This window comes from Phodopus roborovskii, unplaced genomic scaffold, assembly GCF_943737965.1.
Source record: "Phodopus roborovskii unplaced genomic scaffold, PHOROB, whole genome shotgun sequence".
Taxonomy (NCBI): Eukaryota; Metazoa; Chordata; class Mammalia; order Rodentia; family Cricetidae; genus Phodopus; species Phodopus roborovskii.
The window spans coordinates 250,494-260,819 of record NW_026126721.1 but is presented as its reverse complement, the minus strand read 5'-3'; the positions used below and the strand labels follow the sequence as shown (position 1 = coordinate 260,819).

At 43.5% G+C, this 10,326-nt stretch overlaps 1 pseudogene; it reads right to left on the bottom strand.

The window, feature by feature from the left end:
- Nucleotides 1-8,313: 8,313 nt before the first annotated feature.
- LOC127214479 (zinc finger protein ubi-d4-like) lies at nucleotides 8,314-9,827 on the bottom strand (annotated as a pseudogene).
- Between the last annotated feature and the right edge of the window lie 499 nt (nucleotides 9,828-10,326).

The following is a 10,326-nucleotide window of genomic DNA, read 5'->3' as shown; positions in this document are numbered from 1 at the left end:
TGCTGGGAAAACCCACAGAAACAGCTGAGCTGAACAAGGGGGAGCATATGGGGAGCATATAGACCCCAGTCTGATAGCTGGGAAATAAGCATTGGCACATGCTTTCTTGTTCACTCAGTGTTTGAAGACACAGAGCCAGGTGAAGCCTTGAATTAAGGCTGGTTATTTTTGCTGTTGAAGACATGGCTTTTTCTCAGTTAACATGTTTCCTTTATTGGAAATGTAGACTTTTGCTCCAATCTTTGCGAGTCTTTGGTTCCCCATTGTTGCTAGTTTACATTGGATTCTCATGGCATCTCTTGGGGGGGGGCTCCGTATTTTTTGCTGGAACAAGGAATCAGATAGAAACAAGTGGAGATAAGGTGAGATAACTTTAAGAAAGGGTATAACATTCTGGGGCTGGAGTCATTGCTTACTGGTTAAGAGCATGTGTTGCTCTTGCCGGGAACCTCGGTTCTGTTCCCAGCATTCATATTGGTCAACTTCCAACTGCCCGTAACTCCAATTCCAGGGCATCCAATTCCCTCTTCTGGGCTTCACGGACCAGTGGTGAACACACAAACAAAGAAGTGTGTGTATGTGAGAATACATACACACACAGACACAAATACAAGTATATGAATATGTTCTGGGAGCTGAGGGAGACAGCTCAGCAGCTAAAAACACTTGTTGCTCTTCCAGAGGACTCCCATGGTGGCTCTGGAACTCCAATTCCAGAGGAACTAGTGGGAGCAAGGCATGCACATGCAGCAATACATATATGTAGGCAAAAATTCACACATAAAAATAGGTATTTTTATTTATTTTATTTTTGGGATTACTACGTATGTAAAAAAATATTTTTTTAAAAGAAAAGAAAGTACAGTATGTCAAGGGAGGAAGTTTTGAATCTCAATGACAGATTCTGAATGAAACTTTCATGCCACATAGTGTGGGCTTTTCTCCCTTGTGTTCTCACAAGTTATCTTCTACATACAACTTTATGTATCATATGTTTCATTATTAACTTAAACCTTCACCCAAGGGTTCTATTTTTAAATAACCAGCCACAGTTCATCTTTGAGACCCTCTGGAGTGCCGTGGTGTCTGTGCCAGTGACTTAAGCCAATTGTTTTTTGCTGGGGTCAGGTGGGGATGTTCCATCCTTTCTCTTTGTCGATAGGTTTTTGTTCTATGTCACTTTTGTAGTCTTCCAGATTCCAGTCTCCAATCTGTTCTCTTGCTCCACTGTGGCCCAGAGATGCGGATGGGGACTGCAATATTCCAGAGACTCCAGGAATGTATTAATGACTGACAAGCTTGAAATTCTGAACTCAGATGGAAGGAATTAGATGTTGTTCGGGTCGATTTGAGCTGCTCTAACAAACTAACATAGATGGGAGAAATTTATTTCTCATGGTCCTGTTTAGGAAGTTCAAGGCAGCAGTAGTTGGTTGGTGGGGGGTACTTCCTGGTTCTCACACAGCCATCTCCCCATTCTTCTGTCTTCATGTGGTAGAAGAGATTAAGGCCTGCTATGGAACTCCCTTTATAAGGGTACTAATTCCCTTCCAATACGTTTATTCTGGGGAGTTCAACATAGGAATTTTAAGATACAAATGTTCAAGTCATAGCGGCAGTTCTCACTTTTGACTGACCCTGGAGATGGCCCAGTTCTTTCCATGTCCTCCTCTTGCTGTTGTGAGCCTCTCATGGAATGGTTATTGAGTGAAAAAATGAATAATGGATGAGAAGACAGACCTAGTATCTGGCCCTATTAGCAGAGCCTGAGTCTCTCCACCTTAGTACCCCTGAAGAGTTGGCTGTCCACATAAACAACAGCTAATCTGCAGTTTTTCCTTCCCACATTCACTTTAACTCAGTCCTCCCTTTCAGAAGGGGGCCACTTCCATTTTGTTCTTTCCTTCCACACACTTATTTTTATGATTTGCTCCTTGTCAAAGGGAGAGGAAAGTAATCTCTCTGTCATCCAATCTGCTCCCACCCATACTTCTATTCATGCTTTGTCCCTCTGCCTTGTCATGGGCTTCAAAATATCCTTTGTGTTTTGTGGGTCACAAATAAAAGCATAGCACACACAAGGATCAGACATTAGTGTTCCAGTCAGCCAACATAATGTACTTTCAAAAAACAAGGTAATTGCAATTCATAATTCTAAGAACCCTCATACTTGTTTTGATTTCTCGACATTCAATTGAATTTGAGATAAAGAACCAAAATTCTTTATTTAAATTATATTGAAGTAGCTTTCTATTGCCAAACAGGTCATATTTGGGGAGCAGTTTCCCAATATTTAAAATGAATAATAATTGCTTTAGAATAATCATAATTACATCCCCCAAAGGGAATTTTATCTCAGTTAATTTTCTCCTTTGTACTGTCAAATGACTGATTTTGAAGCAATTATGAAGCACAGCGTTCCTTTTTGCCATTGAATGGCATGCCTATTATCTTGCCTGTGTCCTGTATTTCCCTGCAGCCCTACATGCATTTGAAAACAGTGGTTTTGAGATTTGAGCTTATCACAGAAAGTGCCAATGCTAATCGACCTTTGGGTGTGTATGTCTCTGTACCAAAGCTAAGTACCATAAAAAAAAAATATCATGTAGGCGTGCAGCTATGAGGCATTTGCTTTCCACTCTGCTAAGGGGCTCTGTGTGGGTGGCATGAGCAGACTGAGGTCTTATAAAATATTGCTCCTCTCTGGAAGAGCTGCCCCTTTGGCTGTGGCTTCCAAGATCACATTTTCTCAGCCTCTCTGTTGGTGGGGATCTGGGGTCTGCCTTCCTGACATGTGTGTCCATTACCTTGCTGCTGGGGCAACTACTTAAGTATCAAATCATATCAGGAAGGATGGATGATGAGGTGATACTGCTCTGTTGGCCCCTGCACAATCCACTCAGCTAGGAAGGCGCTCATAGACTCAGTGGAGAGGCAAGCTTTGAGGGTAGGTGGGTTGAAGTTCAAATCCTGATCCTGCCCATGGCTCATCGGGTGATGTAGTAGGTCTGTCCACATGTGTATGTGGGGATGCTGAAGTGGAGCTGGTGGGTCCCACCCTGGCCACTTTGCTTTGACAGAAGTTATCAGGTGTTCAAAACCCATTCTGGCATGACCCGCATTGCAGTACTTTCCAAGACATAAATCTATCTGAGCAAGTGTTGTTTTTTGTAGAATGGAAAAGAAGCCATACCTTTCCTAAGAGGTTATTAAGAACAAGAGTATACATTGTACTTAGATATGTATTTTACTTAGATATGTATTTATGGTGTAGGCCTTATACAATATCTCCCTATTCTGAGCAGCCAGGGGCATCCTAGAAGGGCCCAATGAACAACGAACTACCTACCTCATCTTCCTTGTTAGGCATGGCTTCAACAGAAGGCATTGTGTATGTGGTGTGTGTGTGTGTGTGTGTGTGTGTGTGTGTGTGTTAGAGAACACCTTTTGGAAGTCATTTGTTGGCCTCTCCCATGTAGGTTCCAGGGAACCAACTCAGGGTATCAAGCTTAGCAGCAACCTGTCTGACCTACTGAGTCTTCACTTTGGGCTCTTTTGTGTTTCTATGTTGATGGGTAGAAGTATAGTTTTAATTTTATGTACATGTACAAATATTGACGCCTGCTTCCTTTTGGTAGCACTGAATGGCGCTTTTACTTGCTTGTCTCATTTCATGAAGGTTTTATTACCAGACGAAGCATTTGATCTCTGGAATGGAGTTCAAAGCCTAGTGTTAAATTCTTGTGGAGACTTTTGTCTTTCTATGTGTTCAGACCCTCGCTCTAGCACTTCACCGGGATGCCAAAGTGGGGGCTGAGGGTCATGGTATAGCCAGCTCACTTAGGCAGATGCTACCAGCTGCTCAGAAGCCATTTTCCCACTCCCACAGAGTCCTTGGCTTGGACTCCCAGCAGTTGTCCCCCTTGCTGTTCTCGTGTCTTACTCATAGTCACTGTCTGTTCTCAATCTGTCCTTTTCTGATTTGCTTTGGCTTATTCCTCCTACTCCTCTTCTTTCTCTTTATTTATTTATTTTTTGGCTTCCTTGTCTAATTCCAACCAGTCATGGCTAGAACATATATATTATGTGTATATGTATATTTATTATTTATATATTTAGAGACAGGAACTAATGTAGCCCAGGCTGGCCTCGAACTTGCTATATATCTGGAAAATGGCCTTGAACTTGTGATCTCCTTGCTTCTACCTCCCAAGTCCTATGATTATGGGCAGGCTGACCATACCCAGTGTATTAGTTAGTGTTTCTATGACTGTGAAGAGACACCATGACCTCAACAACTCTTATAAAGGAAAACATATAATAGTGGTGGATCGCTTACAGTTTCAGAGGTCAAGTCCATTATCATCATGCAAAGGACATAGTGGCATGCAGGCAGACATGGTGGTGGAGAAGGAGCTGAGAGTGGAGAAGGAGCTACATCTTGATCCTGCAGGCAACTGGAAGTGAACTGAGATACTGGGTGTGGCTTGAGCATATATGAGACCTCAAAGCACACTCCCACTGTGACACACTTCCTCCAAGGTCATACCTATTCCAACAAAGCCACACCTCCTAAAATGCCATTCCTTTTGGGGGCAATTTTATTTCAAACCACCACACTCAGTTTATGTGGTGCTGGCGGTATAACTCAGGGCCTTGTGCATGCTAGACAGGTGCTTTACTGAAGTTACTAGTTCTGGTATCAAGAGAAGTGAAACTCTGCCAGTCTCTTGTTCCAGTGTTGACTTGTACCACATGATAGGAGGAGTTTGAATGTCCTGGACTCTGTTGGCAAGATTTCTCTTCTTGGGGTGTCAAGGGCGCTGGAGAAACGGTGTCCTTTCACCGTCAGGGGCTGCCTCTCAGCTAAAGCTGGATCTTTGAATCTGCTGCAAAGACTTATAGCAAAGCATCGTTAGTGAGTTCATTATGATAAGGGAAAGGTGTAGCTCGGTTGGTAGAGGGGCTGGTTACTATGCACGAGGACCTGTATTTGATCTCAGCATTGCATAGAGTGGGTATGGTGGCACATGTCTGTTATCACAGCACTCTGGAAGTAGAGGCAGAAGGAGCAATACTTCAAGGTCATCCTCAGCTACATAGGGAGTTCAAGACGAGACATCACTGACACAATGTTTATGAAGGTGTAGTTTTAAATCAGTAACTTGCTTTTTCTAAGTACAAAATCCTGATTTTTTTTCATCTAGATTTCATGACAGAGTAATAATGTGTTTCTCCAGCCTCTTGGCCTGCTCAACCCAGTTTCAGCCTACAAAAAACATGATATTGCTGGGAGGGATGCTTATCATCTAGCATTATTGTGTGGTCAGACATCAGCATGGTCTTCGGACAAAGCAGGCTATGGAATGTGCCCTGTGAGCATTTGAGCCAGCAAGACTGCTTCCCTGAGCCAGGCATGGTTCCGTGTACCTGTAATCCTAGCTCTTGGGACATCAAGGTGAGTTTCAGAGACCCGAGAACTGAAGGCAAGATGGTAATGAATTCACTAGACCCAAGATAAATGATAAATGGGTGTTTTTTTTCGTGGAGCAGCTTACACAGATAATAGTAAAGAACCACTGTGGTGTTTCTGCTCTAGAAGATACAGTCTCTGCCCTTCCAACTCGATCCTGACCCAAGAGAGAGAGAGAGCAAGAGAAAGCAAACAAGAGCGAGCATTCCTCCTCCCTCAAGCTTCTCCACCTTCTGGTCATGTATGCACCTGAAGCCATGCCCAAAGGGGAGTGGCCACTAACAGATTCACGGGCAAGGCGAGGTGCCACTACAGAAGGACAACCTGGGCTACATAAGACTGAAAATGGGAAAAGACTGATTTCTAGACAGATTGCATCAATCATCATTGTTTTGATGCACAGTAATTGGAAGGAACAGCAAGTGACTCATTGTCATTTGATTTCTGTCCCCCCCCCTTGTTTCCCATACTCATCCAAAATGATACAAATCTTTAAGATGGTTGTTTTTGGTTTTCTTTCAGTGGTTTCAGGTAGCAACCAGCACTATAATAAAATTTCAAATGCTTTCATTGGCTCTGAAAGAAACTGGTCTAGAACAATCAGAGGTTACTTCCAACTGCTCTCTAGCATAAATGAATACAGGGAGGTGCTGGACAGGGAGGGCAGGACATTGGATTTGGTTGGAGAATGTTCTGGTCACTTCAGGGAGCTCTTTCTGCCTGGTAGTTCCGTGGCAGTTCCCTGGTAATTTAAAAGGAAGCTGGCCACACTGTCTCAGGATGAAGTGGGGGTGCATCATCCTCCTTTTTGGTGTCTGGGACTTCTCTCAAGTGAGACATTGTAGTTGAATGTACTTTGGGTCTCATTCAAAGTTCCGGGGTCCCAGGTACAAAGCAGCTGATGTTAGCACTGTTAGGGAGACAGAACCCTCAATCCCCAATTTCATCTAAGTTGAGTTCTCTGACTGATAGTCAGTCACCTATCATGCTAGACCCTGGGCCAATGTAATTGGACTGAGTATTTGGCCCCTACCAAACAAATCCCAATGAGAGTCAGAGGCTAGGAACACTGGCTTTGCCCCCATTTGAAAACTGTTTTCCCCTGCCTGTGGGTATCCTCAAAGCCAAGGATTCCTACCAGGTATTCACAGTGCCTATATTTCAAATTGCACACACACACACACACACACACACACACACACACACCACACCACATGCATGAGAGAGAGAGAGAGACAGGCAGATCCAAATAGAAACAGAGACACAGAGAGACATAGATACTCAGAGAGTCACACACACACACAAAAAAAGAAAATTGGTCCACGCAAAGCTTAGAGGAAATAAAGACACAATATTTTTAAGTTTTTTCCTTCTGGTCACTGTATGGCATGATATTCTAGGGTGGAGAATTGCCTCTACTTTTTCTCCTTGTAAGGAATGAGGAAGGATGTAGGTTTTGAAAATTTTATTATGTTTTAAGATTATAACATAATTGCATCTTTTCCCCCATATACACCTCCTGGCTGTCTTTCAAGTTCATAACCTTGTTTTTCATTAATTGTTCTTACATACTTATGTGTATATGCACACACTCACACACACACACACACACACACACACATTTATTTATTCCTAAATACAACCTGTTCAGCCCAATTAAGTATGTATACATGTGTGCATGTTTTGGGGACTGACCATTTGGTATTAGATAATCAATTGTACTTTTCCATGAGGAAAACTATTTCTTTGCTCTCAGCATTCCTTAGTTACCTGTAGTTATTTGTGTAGGGTTTAATTACTTTTCTTTTTAGTATAATAGTTTTCCACTAAGGAGAAATCAGCCCAGTGCCAGTGTTTGATTTGGAGGGGAAAAATTGAAATGTTCAAAGAAAGAAAACCCACTTAAATTGCAGAGATGGGTGAGTCAGAGCTCAAGAGCACTTGCTGTAGCTGAAGAGATAGATAGCTCAGCAGTTGAGTTCTTCCAAAGGACTTGAGTTCAGTTACTAGCACCCACAACCACCTGTAACAACTGTAAAACCCACAACAACTAGGCTCACAATCTAGTTTCAGGGAATCTGATGTCCTCTTTTGGCTGTGATGAGCACTAGGCACCAATGTGGTACACAGACATACATGTATGCAAAACACCCATACACATAAAATAAAAATTATTTCAAATAATTTTAAAAGAGAGAGAGGGCATGCTGTTCTTTCAGAGGACTCAAGTTTGGATCCTAGCACCTATAGCTGGTGGCTTACTTACAATAGCCTGTAATTCCAGTTCCAGGGGCTGCAATGCCCTCCTAGGATACCTAAGCTTACACGTCATACATCCACACACACACACACACAATCAAAATCAAAATAAATTTTAAAAAGAAACCTCACTAACATACTCTCTGCTTCTATAGATTTGCTTATAACAAATATTTCATTTAAATAGATTCATTATAATTATGGACTTCTGCCCATACTCCTGTAAATAGCCTCATGCCCGTGCTCCTTCCTATTCCTATAAGCAACATCAATGAAACTCTCTTTACCTCTCTCTCTCTCTCTCTCTCTCTCTCTCTCTTTCTCTCTCTCTCTCTCTCTCACACACACACACACACAATACATGAAAGTAGAAAGGGGATCAACGGGAGGGGAACAGATAAGGGGAGTTGGGGTGAATATGATCAAATTACATTATATATATATGTATATATATATATATGAAAATAGTGTGAAACTCATTATTATATAATTACATATAATTAACATACTAGTAAAACCATAAACATGTGGTCCTCTATGGTCAGGCTCTTTCAGTTAGCCTGAAATTTCAAAATTGGGGTGTGGGGGTGGCTAGGCCAGGCTTGAGACAAGTGAGCTGCTCTTATATTCTTTCTTAGAGGAACCCATTTGAACCCTGTGTTTACCAGGGACTTGGGGCCAAGGCAAGCAGAGTGAATGCACTTCTTGGAGAGCAGAGAAGTTGGGCCCACAGGTCAGCCCTGGGGAAGCATGCTGCTTCTTACTCCCTGAGGGCTTGGGACCAGAGGCAGTCAGAGTCACCACCTCCCTGTGCTGTTGCCAAAGGCAGGTTGGCAGGATTACCAGAGTGAAACAAGAAGAGGGTATGAAAACCAAGGTAGAGGAGAGCAACAGCCTTAGATGTGTGGGCAGCAGGGGGCACATCAGGAGGAGTTCTGGTTCTGGTAGATGGATGCTTTCTCCTTCAGCAGATCGATCCAGACAGAGGTGGCAGCTCGGACTTCCTTCAGGAGGCTCAGACATGGATGGGGTGAGAAAGCACATGTGGTAGCCATGGTCACAGTCATCACAGAAGAGCTGGTTGTCATTCTCCAAAATGCTGTAGAGGTTGCAGCGCTTGCACTTGATGCACGGTCAGCAGTATGTCTCCACAGTCGCCATCATCACAGGGGTAAACTGCAGACAGGACGGATGCCCTGAGCGGCCACCCAGAACATGACACTAGCTCCTCAGGCTGCCCTGTCTTGTTGATTTTTGAATTCCCTAGGCAGAAGTCACAGTAGTTGTTGGGCAGGGCTAATCCATCAGGTCCTTTCTTGGATTTCTGCTCCTCAGACCTCTGGGAAACAGGAGAGGGTGGTTGAGAGTCCCCTTTGTCCTCTCCTTCCTCCTCAGCAAGGTGGGAATGGGCATAATGGTAACTGAGGCCAAGTTGGTTCTTGTGGCGTTTTCCACAAATGTCACAGGCATATGGCTTATCCCTGTCCTCCAGGATGGAAGCAGTCAGTTTCTTCCGGGCACTGCTCACACCCTTACTCTTGGATTTTCCCTTTCCCCTGCGTTTTGGAGTATCTTCTTCATAGTCCTCATCATCAAGATCATCTAGGAAGTCATCAGGTTCAAGGATCCGCTTCCGTGCTCTATTGTTGGTAACAGGAAACTTGCCCAGGCTGTCATCATCAATACGGGGACCTGGAGCACCTCCTTTCTCCAGAGGGTCAGTACGCAACAGAGCCTCTAAAATACTGCCATCCTGAGAGATAAGCCCCTCTTTCTTTAGGGTCTGGTTCATGTCTGGTTTAATAGATGGAAAGGAAAGCCTGGGATCCTCAGGTGGGTGAGCTCGATGCTTTTTCCGCCAGCACCGGGCAGGGTAGGAGTATAACTGTCCAGAGGCCAATCCTGGTCCTCGGTGTCGTTTTTCCATCCAGATATAACAATTGCTCTGGGCTACTCCAGTCTGTGAGTCCAAGAAAGGCAGGCATACACTACACTCAGCACAGAAGCAGGCATTGTAATTGTGGCACTGTTCCACTGCATCTTTGTAGTACTACTCCCCAAGGAGCTTCACTACATTCTCCACCACAGCTGCCATCTTCTCTGCTTCTCTCCCTCAGGCCTAGTTCCACAGGTCACTTCCGCCCCTGGCTCCACCCCAATGGGTGTGGTCAGTGCCACAGAAGCAGACAAAGTGAATATCTCATTACAGTAGGATGCATCACCATCAGTACCATTATTTTGCTGGCTACCTATATTTGATTGTACAGATAGTTCATATTTTCTTTATTCATTCTGTTTTGGATATTTGAGTTGCTTCCAGGTCAAGGCTACTATGACTAATGCTGCTACAGACATTTGTACATAAGCCTGTTGTTGTTTAGAGATATGGCGTCATGTAACTCAGGCTGGCCTCAAATTCTCTATGTATATCCTTGAACTCTGGCCCTCCTGCTTTCACCCAGGGATTCATGTAATTACTCTATCCATGGAGCTCCAGTCACAATTTTACAGGGCTTTGCTTTTTTGAACTTTCTTCAAACCATATTTTGTGACGTTTGTACAAAGTGTAGGTAGACTTAACCTTTTTTTTTGGA